At 45.5% G+C, this 11,834-nt stretch overlaps 1 pseudogene; it reads left to right on the forward strand.

Annotated features, from left to right (window-relative positions):
- The first annotated feature begins 10,964 nt into the window (after window positions 1–10,964).
- On the forward strand, window positions 10,965–11,083 carry LOC133378684 (5S ribosomal RNA; annotated as a pseudogene).
- Window positions 11,084–11,834: the final 751 nt, after the last annotated feature.

Here is an 11,834-nt window from a genome sequence, read left to right on the forward strand (position 1 = left end):
AAGGAATCTGGTTTTTTCCACCGCTGGATACTTGGAGTCTCTTGGCTTCAATGAAGTCAGGCTAAGAGGCCAAAACAGGTTCTTCATGGCAAGAGTTGTTCACCGAATGCAGCAAATAGGCTTGGAGGTACAACGCCCTCTAAGGCTTGCTGTCTGTAATGGCTGCTTTGGATGGCCTAAAAACTATTCCTGCCTCCGTTCTCTCTTGCTGCCATATTGGGGATTGTCCTACATGCAGTTTAGGCTGGTGCCCATTTGGACTAGCAGGGTGGAAGGCAGGAAGGCAATGGCTGGTGGAGCCAGAGTCAGGGATAGGTGAAGGCAACTCATTTGGTTTCATCCCCATCCTCCTACAAGGATGTACTACAAAGGCAACACTGACACTGGGGGGAAGGAGGAGGCTGACAGCCCGTGTCACACCCTGGGCTAGTTGGAAGTGAGGTAGGCAGGTCGAGGTTGCCCGAGGGCAGCCTAAGCTTGATAGGGCAGTGTCCCACTTGCTCTAATGGGCCAGCCTGCACATGCACAGCTGTCAAAATGGTTGCTGTAAAGAACGCAAGGGAAGATTTTATTGGTGGTGCCACCACCGAGTGGTGCCTGGAAGGTGCTGACCCATGATAAGGCTTCAGTGGTGGCTCCCCATTTGTGGAACACCCCCCCCATGAGGTGCATCTGTCTCCATCACTACTGACGTTCAGGAGGAATCTGAAAACACTCCTGTTTCCCCAGGCATTTGATGGCTGAAGGGGACTGTTCCTAGCAACCTGATCATCACTGATAAAAAATGTTTTTAACTATGATTATGTTGTGAAATGTTTCTAACTGTTTTTAGTATGCTTTATCTCCTTGCTAAACTGTTTTGTTTATGTTTGCTGCCCTGGGTTTCTTCGGGAGGAAGGGTGGGATATAAATTATATTATTGTTGTTTTTGTTACAATGCACAGTGCAATCTTCAAGATTATGATGACTGATTTATTAGTCGCTTGATACCCGAAGGTCTCCAAGCAACTTACAACAATGTTAAAAACGAAAACAAATACACTGCAAAAACAAAACAATGAAACAACAACACCCTCATGCAGCCACAGGAAGCGTTGGCAGCATATTAATAACAGACAACATCCTCTCAGTCTATCAAATGCCTGGGGGGAAAGGTAAGTCTTTACCTGGTGCCAAAAAGATCTCAGTGAAGGAGCCAGGCGGACCTCACTGGGGAGCATATTCCACAGATGGGAAGCCAAGATGCAAAGCTGACAGCACATTAAGAGTTCTTCCATTCATGCACAAACACACACATGCCCCATCAATCTGTCATACATTGTCTCCCTCTCCTTCTCTCATCACACACACACACACACATCCATCCATCCACAGACACAAGCCTGCAATTTGCATTGGGGGAAAGCAGAGGAATTGTTGAATCTGTCCATTTTGGTTCCTCTCCGTTTCTCCTTCTTCCAGTCTTAAGTTCATTTTGTCACATTTCCACATCAGTTTGCGTTAAAAAAAAAAAGGCCTCATGAAAATTCATCAGCACGTTAGTACACATTGTTGTATGCAATTTTGCCTAATATACAACGTTTTGCAAGCAATTTCTCCTAATGTAATGGATTTTTGTATGTTCCACACTGTGATGTTCCTGCTTATATTGTAAATATGGTAAGTGCTGGTTATATAGAAGACATATGGTAAGTGGAGTGAAAGAGGAGGGGGAGTACATGAGCAGTAGAATGCTGGATGATTGGCTGAGCGTTTGAATGGCTGGGAGTATAAATGGAAGAATGACAGTGGAATCTAGGTTGTGAATTGTGAGGTGGATGTTGGAGAGAGGTGGATGTTGGAGGTTTGGTGGTGTTTGGAGGTCGGTGTTGTTGAGAGTGAGTCGGAGTTCTGAGGCAATTAGTAAGAAGTCAAGTACATGTCAGAACATATATGAAACCATAAGCTTGTCAACAAAGTAATTAAGTAATCTTGTTATTTCTAATACTAAATAAATATTTCTTGGTTAAACAAAAGCCTGATTCCTTCAGCTGGGAAACACAAACCAGGGGGGATAGCAAGTAACCAAGGCTGAACAGTTGTATCAAATGGTGGCAGCGGCGGAGGAAAAGATATTGTATCCAGTACCACAGAGAAACCCAGGGCTGTACGCTTCAGTGCAAGAGGCTACAGGGGGGTTTGGGAATTACCTATACCCATAGACACAAGGTATCGAGATAGCCTGGTGGGACTAAGGCACAGTCTAAAGGTTATAAGAGATACAGAGTGTTGGGTAGTAAGGCCTAGCAGTGGGATCTTTTGAGATTGGTGCTAGGGCTGTAAAGGGTAAGAATAAACCTGACGTTCCTGTCTGCTGGTAGCCACAAAGTGAGAGCTTCACAGGTGGTGCCGGGGAAGGACGTCACACACACACACACAAATATTTGCATTTTTATGCACACTTTCCCCTAATATACCCATTTATATAAAAGGGGGGGGAAGGGCAAAAAGGAGAAAAGGACAAGAAAAAAGCAGATGTATGGAAGCCCAGGCCAGGGAGCTCATACCACCGGCCCCTGAGGGGATCAAGTTTCTGTGCATAGGGGCAAGGCTTCAGTGGGTGGCAGAGCTTCAAGGTCTTCCGCAATGAAGACCAATTATGTAGATTTCCACTATTTCTGTGGCTTTGGCTATGGGGCAGTATACAAGTACAATAAATAAATAAATAAATATTTCAACAGGGCATGGAATGCAGCTTGGCGGAAGGAAGTATTTGGATTGTTTGGGAGCAGGAGTTGTTGTTGTCTTACGGCAGCACATATGCAACCCTGGATATCACACATCCTCCTTCAGTGGAGACCGGTGGCTCCAATATCAGTGGGACAGTGAATCCGCGTTGAGTTGTAGTCTGAACTTTCAAGGAGCTGTCCTTGAAAGTTCAGACTAAAACCCAGAGTGGATTCACTGCTCCGCTGACATCGGAGCCACCGGTCTCCACTGTCCTCTTCCAACATTTGTCTGATGAAAGAATATACCCCCACGAGAGAAAGCGAGACAGCTGGATGGATGGTTTCTTGTTGTTCTCCTGCAGAGGTCAGCATTGCCCATCACACTTTTCAAGCTGATTCGCCAGACTGCAGGCCAAGGACACCTTTCTCTGCTGTAACAGAGAAGCTGCTATTTGGGTAAAGGGTCATCCCCTCCCCAAGGTCTTGAACAAAAAAATATGGACAGAAAACACCTAATCATTATCTGTGTCCCACTGCAGTCTTGCATCCCAGTCCTAAACTAGTGCACCTTATTTTTAGCCTGTAAGGGTTTTTTTTTGAAGAGTGTGGTTGGTTCCCAATGTGGTCTGGGGGAAAATTATGTGTTGTTGGAAAGCTGATAATGTGCGCTTTGTAAAATGAAAGGAGGGATTAGACCCTTTAGGCTCATTAAGTGTTTATTAAGCACTTAAATGACAGGCAATATCAGGGACAGGATGTACAAAAATTAAGGGCAGAATGTGCTCCTTTTCCATATTTAAAACAAGCTACTCAAACCATATTAAAACACCTTCTCTTTGACTGGAATCTCCTCTTCTTCACCTTCATCTTCAGGCAGATAATGCTTTGTTGCATCTTTGTAAATACCCTTAAAGTCTTAATGCCTTTTCCACCTGAGCCAAGGCAGATTCATAAATGAATTGTTGCCATATAGTAGATAAGAACTACTGATTCCTGTGGACAAACTACAGCGGATACAGGGTGTAAACAAGGAGTAAAGCGTGCTTTGTGTTCTTTCAACTTGCTTTTTTTTTTTAACTGTGGAGTGTCTGAAGGGGAATTTGTGCAGTTGGAAAATCTGCTTTAAAAACAAAGCACCCTGCCTGTAAGATGAAACCTTAGTATCATGCCCCGTTTTGTGACGGTGTGTTGCTGGCAGGGTGGACACATTTGCATCACCAAAATGGAGGAAATGCATCACCTTCCCCCCGCAACAAAAAAGGGCAAAAGAGGGTGTCAATTTGCATATAATCTGAATATGCTACTATATGTGCCTAGATGTACATTTAGAAATGATAACTATAATTTAAACAGAAATAGCGGGGAATATCACATTTCCCTGTGTGCTGTCAATATGATGTCCAGGTGCTCACTGTTGATGGGCAACGCCAAGGCCTCTCCTGCTGTCCTCCTTAGGGTTCTTTACTTACACTGGACTTGGGTCAGGAAGATCTTCAAACATCAGACAGCCATTCAATCCACTCCACAGTAATCTCAGAGCTGGGCTTTCCACGTGGCTGCCCTTTTTCTGTGGAACAGCATTCCTGTTGAGATACAACTGGTGCCCACAGTTGCTGCTGGTGGCTCCATGTCAGTGGGGCAGTGGAATCCACTCCAGAGTTTAGTCCAAACTTCCTTGAAAGTTCAGACTAAAACCCGGAAAGGATTCCACTGCCCCACTAATGTGGAGCCACCAGCTGCCACTGGGCACCCACTATCTGAACTTTCCAGGAACAGTTGAAGACATTTTTATTCCAATGGGCTTTCCCAGGTGGATGAATAGCTCTCCGCCATGGGAATCTACTTGGTTTTGATTTTCATCTGCTGTTATTTCCTATATTGTTTTAAACTACTGTTTTCACTGCATGTTGTACGTCGCCTTGAGACGCGTGTGGAAGGTGGCCAATAAACAAACAAAACAAATAATACTAAGAATATGACAATGATGACAAATAATAATAGCAAGCACAAGACTGTCCACAGTCTTGTTATAATAAAGCATATAAAGGGGGACACATAATCACCCTACCTGGACCAGCTGCAACTGCAGCCCTCTTTTCCCTCCATCTCCAGAAATTAAATCTCTGATGTGTGTATTAATCCATCATACAGGATGTGGAGAAGCATATGTATACAGACATTGGTGTGTGTGTGTGTGAGAGAGAGTGCATAGGGGCCACTCAAGCTGCGATCCTTTCTGTTGGGAGAGTTACAAGCAGGGGTGTAGTCATCCAGGGTTGTGGGAGGTCGTAGATCCTCTACTTTTTGGGGAGCAGAGTTCCAGGCAGGTCCCTATGCATGAGCCAATCAGAATGAAAGAGAAGCATGTTAGCTACTGAGAAGAGTCCTTGTCCTTTTGTGCTGAATGGAGCCAGTCAGAGTGAAAGGAGGTGAGTCAAACGCAGAGAAGACTCTTCTCAGTAGCTTACACACAGCCTCCCCTTTCATGCTGATTGGCTCTTAGAGATATCTGTTGTAGTGGAGCATGGACTGACTCTTGAAAGGACAGGAAGAGCAAGGGAGACAAGGGGGAGTGGAAAAGGTGGCTTGGCTGTGAGGGGGTTTGGTGTGACTATCATGAAGGGATCCTGAACTTCTGAATTTGCCACTATACTACTGGGTAGATAAAAGTGCCCTTGTGTTCATCTCACCTTAGGGTATGCACACCTGGTCAGACACCTGGTTTTGGACTGTTTGCAGCATCCAAGCTTCAAAGACAACCCCATATAGAGCACCTCACAGGAATGCAGTCTGAACATTATCAAGACATGCACAATGAGAGCCAGTGTGGTGTAGTGGTTAGAGAGTGTTGGTCTAGGACCTGGAAGGCCAGGGTCAAATCCACACCCAGCCATTCATTTATTTAACACAATTTATATCCTGCTTGATTGTAAGCAGACCTCTACGCAGTTTACAAGAAATATTAAAATTATCAATAAAAGTTCAAAACAAGTGATTAAAAACATTTAAAAGACAATTAAAATCAACAGTAAACTAAAAAGAGATTAAATCACATCTATATGTTTGGATAGGCTTGCCTAAACAGAAACATTTTAAGCAGGCGCTGAAAAGAGTACAGGGAGTTCCTAAGTGTAGGTGTTGCCACACTAAAAAGAACAATTTCTTACAAGTGCAGAACAAGCATCATGTGGCACCTATGCCCTGAAGCTCGCGAAAGTGACCTTTGGCCAGTCACAGTCTCTCATCCTAACCTACCTCACAGGGTTGTTGTGAGGATAAAATTGGGAGGGGGGAACCATGTATGCCACCTTGAGCTCCTCGGAAGAAAAGTGGTATTTATTATTATCGTTGTTGTTGTTATTGAAGATGAGGTATAGGAGAGGTGCTGTAACAATATCTGCAGTCTATGGCTCCCTACAGAGAACCAGTGTGGTGTAGTGGTTAAGGTGTTGGACCAGGGTTCAAATCCCCACATAGCCATGAAGCTCACTGGGTGACCTTGGGCCAGTCACTGCCTCTCAGCCTCATGAAAACCCTATTCATAGGGTCACTATAAGTCGGAATTGACTTGAAGGCAGTACATTAATCCTTTATGGCTCCCTACATACCATTGCTCTGAAAAATATTGTCCAGTTTTTTTGGCATATTTTTTTTAAATAGCCATCATTTCCTTATATCACCTCCAAACTTTCTGGGTTAAATCCCCTGGATTCCCTGTTGGAGTTGTACGATATGTATATCTGAAAGAGGGAGGGGATTTCTCCCCCAGCTCTTGGTGATTATGTCTCATTACCCCCGTCTGGCAAACCCATAGTCTCGCCTTGATTCTTCACCTTTTTCATGCTATAACACTTGTAAATGCTCACCACAAGTTTAAATGTTTCTGCAGTGACTAATAAAATCCATAAACCAGATGCAGACATTTGCATCGCAGGATGAATCAATCCGTTGTGTGTGCAAGTGAGGGGAAAAAAAGTATGCTGCGGCCAGCTAAAATCGGGGGGGGGGGTGTGAAGGAGGAAGGCAGCAGCTGATTTTAAATGCCTACATCCTGACTTTCTCTCCAGATACTGAAATGGGTGAGAAAGTTTGTGGACTTACATAAAAACTTTGCTAAATGGCACGCTTTAAATTCAAATTGCCTTGTTTCTAAGTTAATGAATCTGAAAATGGCTTCTATTCCTTTCCCCCCATTGAATGGCTTTTAAATATTTTCAATAGAAAGATTATATGTTTTCTTTGGCAAAAGAAAACCAACAAAAAGCACTGGCGCCTTGGAGCACTGATTTTCGAGAATCGCCAAAGACTTTGTCGCGCAGACATGCTGACCGTTTGCACATTTGTGCACAAACTCACTTCAGCATGGCACACTGATGGATTTCTGCCTTATCAAACTGTTGGGAGCTTGGCAAATTGTGTCACGCCCCTGTGCTCCAAAGTGTCCTCACAGCCCACCCAGACATTTGGCATGCTCAGAGACGCTCAGACAAGAGATAGTTTTAGGGAGTCTGTTTACTGTATCGTCTCTTGGCCTTAGTCAGTGACATCTTTGAAATGCTGTGGAAGGACCAGAGCTCAATGGCAGAGCAACTTCTTTGCAGGCAGAAGTAGAGCTGGGAGTGTCCCATCTCAAATTCTGGAAAGCACTGCCAGTCAGTGTAGACAATACTGAGGTACATGGGTCAACAGTCTGACTCAGTATAAGGCAGCTTCCCATGTCGCTATTTAAAGGAGTCCTTTCTCCAGAACCATGGTGTCTTGCTGTTGCATTCAGCTTAGTCCTACTTAGAGGAGACCCACTGAATTTAATGAACCTACATTAGTTATGTCTATTAACTTCGAGGAGTCTACTCTGAGCAGGGCAAGCTTTGAATACCATCCCCAGTATTATTTTTAAGGGAAGCGCCATAGTTCAGTGGTGGAGCATCTGGGGGTTTGCAAGCAAAAGGTCCCAAGTTCAATCTCCAGGAAGAGCTAGGAAAGACTCCTGCCTTAAGCCCTGGAGAGCCGCTGCCAGTCAGTGTAGACAAAACTGAGCTAGATGGACTAGTCTGGTTCAGTATAAGACAGCTTCCTATTCAGAGAAGTGTGAGTTTTGAAAGCAAGCTGCATTTTGGTTCATGTGTTGTTTTGGGACGTGTGGGGCCACACTAAAATGTGAATTGATTCAAACACACACACACACACCTGGAGCTGACGACTGGAGTAGTGAGAATGTTGGATTGGTCCCAAGAAAACTTGGGTTCAAGTCCTAGCTCAGTCCTGAACCTCCCTCACAGGGTTGCTGTGGAAATATAATGTAAAATATAGATGGACTGCGTTCAATTTGATCCCGACTTATGGTGACCCTATGAATAGGGTTTTCATGGTAAGCGGTATTCAGAGGTGGTATTACCATTGCCTTCCTCTGAGGCTGAGAGGCAGTGACTGGCCCAAAGTCACCCAATGAGCTTCATGGCTATGTGGGGATTCGAACCTGTAGTCCAACACCTTAACCACTACACCACACTGGCTCTCTGGAAATATAATAGGATAACCTTATATTTCATAGGACATACATGGGAAGGTCATAGCTCGGTGCTTTGCATGCAGAAGGTCCCAGGTTCAATCTCCAATGGTGTCTCCGTGTAGGACTGGAAAAGACTCTTCCTGACACAGGACAGGCACCAGCCATGACTGGGCGCTTGAGCACCAGCCTGTCCCGGGCCCAGTGCGCCCACCTGCATGCACCACCTATCTCTCCCGCTGCGGTGAATCCTGTGTGGGCTGTGTGCGCACGCCTGCCATCAACCAAGATGGTGGCAAGGGCATCAGCCCCTTAAGGAAGCCTCGGCTGCCATCTTGGTTGATGGCAGGTATGCACGCACAGCATCCACCACAACAGGAGAGGTAGGTGGGGTGTGCAGACGGGCACTGCGGGCCTGTGTGGTTGTATGGGGAGGAGTCTGGGAGCTCCCTCTCTGTGATCCGCTGCAAGGTCGGGAGCTGATGCTGCCGCAGATCGTGGAATGGGGGTGCTACCCACCCACACTCAGGGACCCTTCAGGGGCTCCTCTGGGCTGTAGGGGCTCTTGGCCAGGGCCCAACCTGGCCACCCTCTGGCACCGGCCCTGGCCTGAAATCCTGGAGAGCCGTTGCCAGTCAATATAGACAATACTGAACTAAATGGACTAATAATCTGACTCTGTTTAAATCAGCCCTTCCTTCAGAACCATGAGGATGGGAATCTTACTATTATTTTTAAAGAAAGTTCCATAGCTCAGCGGTAGAGCATTGCATATAGGAGGCCCCAGGTTCAGTTCTCGGGATCTCCAGCAAGGTCTGTGGGAGACCCCTGCCTGAAACCCTGCCAATCAGTGTAAACACCACTGAGTTTGCTAGACCATTCGCCTGACTTGGTTGGTATACGGCAGCTTCCTGTGTTGTGTTCCGATAGCAAAGGTAGCCAGCGTGGCACCCTCCAGGGGCAATGGGGCTCCAACTCCAAGTTTTAGCATGTGTTTTTAAATTGTTTTTTGTGTTTTAAAATTTGCATATTTGTTTTTATTGTTTTTAATTGCTGTAAACCACCCAGAGAGCTTAGGCTATGGGGCGGTATATAAATGTAATGAATAAATAAATAACCCCCCATATTTCCTGATCATTGGCCACATTGACTGGGGCTGATGGGAGTTGTAGTCCAACACCATCTGGAGGGCACAACGTTGGTGACCCTTGTCCTCTACAATCTGCTCTGAGCTCCTTGGAGCAAGGATAGAATTCACAAACGTATGCGCACAGACAGATGAGTAATGATATCTTTCTGTGGTCATTCCCCCCCCCCATTTTCCCCCATAGGAGCTGTGTGAATTAGTGGCTAGATCAAAATGAAGACTCATATTTGTGTGTGTGTGTGTTTCACATTTTCCCATATGGAAGAGCAGGCAGATTATGCAGCGGATTAGCCACAAGCCGGGTGTGCTGCCAGTCCATCAGGTTTACCAGCATTTCTTCATTTGTGCCTGAAGAATAAAGATATCTGGTGTGGTCTGTAATCTCTTAAACATTCCTTGCTTTTTTTTTATTAGCATAACCCCCATAAACCTGAAAGAAAGAGAAAAAAGGCACCCCACCCCCAAAGACTAACAGCAAGTTGCAATGTTCTCTATTTAACACCGAATTGGACTCCAGGGAGTATGAAGTCTGCTTTGGCAGCCAGACACGGGTAGGTGGGGGTTAAAGGCAAGAGCTTCAAAGCATTTTACAAGAGGGGCCTGTTAAACTGCAGAATTACCTGGTATATAAACGAATGTGACGATGACTACATTTGTTGCTCTCAGAAAGAGCTACGTCCTTGGGCATATGTTGGTATCCCTGAGGTGAAGTTTTATCCGATCTGCTCAAGAAAACCCCTGATTGAGAGCCTAACTAATCCAGGATTCTGCTTCCAACAGTGGACAGCTGGCTGCTTTCAGGAAACCCACAAGCTGGGCGTGAAGGCAACAGTGTCCCCTGCTGTTAGCCGCCACAAATGACTGCTGTTCAGGGGCAAACTGCCTTCCTAACACAGAGGTGCCCCCACTAGGCTTTCCTTCCTTCTAATAAGCAAGGGTGGCGGAGTGCTTTATCAGCTTGGAAGTGCAACAGGGCTGCCCCAAAATAAAATGGAAAATGGACTGCCTTCAAGTCGATCCCGACTTATGGCAACCCTACGAATAGGGTTTTCATGGTAAGCGGTATTCAGAGGGGGTTTATCATTGCCTTCCTCTGAGGCTGAGAGGCAGTGACTGGCCAAGGTCACCCAGTGAGCTTCATGGCTGTGTGGGGATTTGAACCCTGGTCTCCCAGGTCACAGTCCAACACCTTAACCACTACACCACACACTGGCTCTTGCCCCAAAATAAGGGAGTGTTTTTTACATGCTGGGGAGGGTCTCCTCTGATATGCAAAAGGAGATAAGTTTGTGAATTAAAAGGGGGGGAAAGAACTTTCACTTAACAACCCAAACAGCCTGAAAAGGACCTGTGAGCTTCCGAGATGAATGGAAAGTTGAAGTGTCCAGAGAGAGAGAAAGAGACTTCTTCAGGCCAGGATCAAGGTGCTTGTGTTAATTCACAGATCTCTAAATAGCATGGGCCTCAAAATGCCCAAAGGACCTCCTAGTCCCTCATGCTGTGTCTTGATCACAGAGGTCCTCTGATGGGGAATCCCCATTTTGGTGATTCCCACAATGCCTCTGAGGTTCAGTAGGCCTTTACTGGGGACTCAACCTTTCACATCTATGGCCATACTACCCTGAACATGCCCGATCTCGTCTGATCTCAGAAGCTAAGCAGGGTCAGGCCTGGTTAGTACTTGGATGGGAGACCGCCTGGGAATACTGGGTACCATAGGAGTATAGAAAGGCAATGGTAAACCACCTCTGAATACCTCTTACCATGAAAACCCTATGAATACATCCAAAAAAAGATTCATAGGGTTGCCATAAGTCAGGATTGACTTGAAGGCATATAACAACAACAGCCTTTTGCATAGCAAGCCCTGCCCTCTGAAACTCCATGCCAGTAAACGCTCTGCAGGAATCATCCCTGCCTTCTTTTAGACATCTTCTGAGAACTGTATTGTTCATACTGGCCTTTGGGCAGAGCTTGGAAAAGTTATTTTTTTGAACTACAACTCCCATCAACCCCAGGCAGCATGGCCACTGGATTGGGCTGGTGGGAGTTGTAGTTCAAAAAAGTAACTTTTCCAAGCTCTGCCTTTGGGACATGCTTTTTAACCAGCTGGTGTATTTATTAATGCTTTTATTGATGTTATTGTAATGTTATGATTTAAGGTTGTACTCTGCCTTGTTATATTTTTATGAAAGTGGGGCATACAAAGATTTAAATAAATAAGAGAGAATAGAAATTTATTTTACCTGCATTTTCAAACCAAACCATAAATGCGGGATGTGGGGATAAGCATGCTACGCTCGGCCCACGTCACCCTTCACAAGCTGGCGAGGGAACTTCTGAAGTGGAGAGCTGCCTGTACGCATGGAGGTTCCCCATAGGATTTAGAACCCTGATTTTATTTATTTATTCATTATTTAATTTGTATCCCACACTTCCTCCCAGCAGGAGCCCAGGGCAGCAAACAAAGTGC

Source organism: Rhineura floridana, chromosome 2 (assembly GCF_030035675.1).
Source record: "Rhineura floridana isolate rRhiFlo1 chromosome 2, rRhiFlo1.hap2, whole genome shotgun sequence".
NCBI classification, from domain to species: Eukaryota; Metazoa; Chordata; class Lepidosauria; order Squamata; family Rhineuridae; genus Rhineura; species Rhineura floridana.